Raw genomic sequence first — 1,816 nt, forward strand, 5'->3', positions numbered from 1 at the left:
ATTTCTCGAATGCATAAACGTGTCAATCTCTCCATCTTGTAGGATTCCTTTATTGGCAGGAAATGGGCAGATTTTGTCAGTCGGTCGACTATTACCCATATGGTGTCTAGTCCATCTGGCGTTTTAGGTAGTTTGGTCACGAAATCCATAGAAATTCCTTCCCATTTCCACTCAGGGATTACCGGTTGCTGCAATAATCCTGAGGGCTTCTGGTACTCCACCTTTACCTTGGCACACGTAAGGCACTTACTAACATAGGTGGCGATTTCCGCCTTCATGTTAGGCCACCAATAGTGTTGTTTAATATCCAAATACATCTTGTCTGAGCTGGGATGAATGGAGTATCGCGTCTTGTGGGCTTCCTTCATAACTGCCTCCCTAAATCCTCCAAGTTTAGGGACCCAAATACGGTTCATGAAATAGTATACTCCATTCTCCTTTGCCTCTAAGTTCTTCTCCATTCCGCACAATGCTTCGCTTGCTCTATTTTCCGTCTTCATGGCCTCTGACTGGGCTACTGCAATTTGAGTGGCTAGGTGAGATTGAATGGTTATTGAGAGAGTTTTCATACGACGATTAGAGTACTCCTTCCAACTTAATGCGTCGGCTACCACGTTGGCCTTGCCTGGGTGGTACTTGATCTCACACTCGTAATCGTTTAATAATTCAACCCATCTTCGTTGCCTCATGTTCAACTCTTTCTGGTTCAAGATGTGCTGGAGACTCTTGTGGTCCGTGAAGATGGTTCACTTCGTACCGTACAGGTAATGCCTCCAAATTTTCAGGGCAAAGACCACGACTCCCAATTCTAGGTCATGGGTCGTATAATTTACTTCGTGCGTCTTTAGTTGGCGGGATGCGTAAGCTATCACCCTTCCACGCTGCATGAGAACGCAACCTAAGCCCTGATTTGACGTGTCACAGTAGACCACGAAATCTTCCGTTCCCTCCGGTAGTGATAGTACCGGGGCACTACAGAGAGCTTGTTTCAGGGTTCGAAATGCGACTTCTTGTTTGTCCGTCCATTTGAATGGTGCGCCATTTTGTGTAAGCGAGGTAAGTGGCTTGGCGATCTTAGAGAAGTTTTGAATGAATCTCCTATAGTAGTCTGCTAGACCCAAGAATTGACGGATTTCTGTAGGTGTTGTCGGGACTGCCCATCCTTCAACAGCTTTGACCTTAGAGGGATCCACATGAATTCCATCTTGGCTAACTACATGACCTAAGAAGCTCACACTCCGGAGCCAGAACTCACACTTGGAGAGTTTTGCGTATAGCTTTTCCGATCGCAGAGTTTCTAGGATTTGCCGGAGATGTTGGCCATGCTCTTCTTTGCTTCGGGAATAGACGAGAATGTCATCAATGAAGACGATGACAAAGTTGTCGAGGAATGGTCGAAAAATTTGGTTCATCAGATCCATAAATGCGGCAGGGGCATTTGTTAGACCGAAGGACATTACGACAAATTCATAATGTCCGTAACGAGTTCGGAAAGCGGTTTTTGGAATATCCTCTTCCCGGACTTTAAGTTGGTGGTATCCGGACCGTAGATCTATCTTAGAAAAATAACTAGCTCCTTGGAGCTGGTCAAATAGATCGTCGATTCGTGGGAGTGGGTAGCGATTTTTAACAGTGAGTTTATTTAACTCTCTGTAATCGATGCACATTCTAAAAGATCCGTCCTTCTTTTTGACAAAGAGGACTGGAGCTCCCCATGGCGAGTAACTAGGGCGGATGAATCCCTTGTCCAAGAGTTCACTGAGTTGGCTGGACAATTCCTGCATTTCAGCAGGAGCTAGCCGATAGGGTGATTTAG

Source organism: Lactuca sativa, chromosome 5, assembly GCF_002870075.4.
Source record: "Lactuca sativa cultivar Salinas chromosome 5, Lsat_Salinas_v11, whole genome shotgun sequence".
Lineage (NCBI taxonomy): Eukaryota > Viridiplantae > Streptophyta > Magnoliopsida > Asterales > Asteraceae > Lactuca > Lactuca sativa.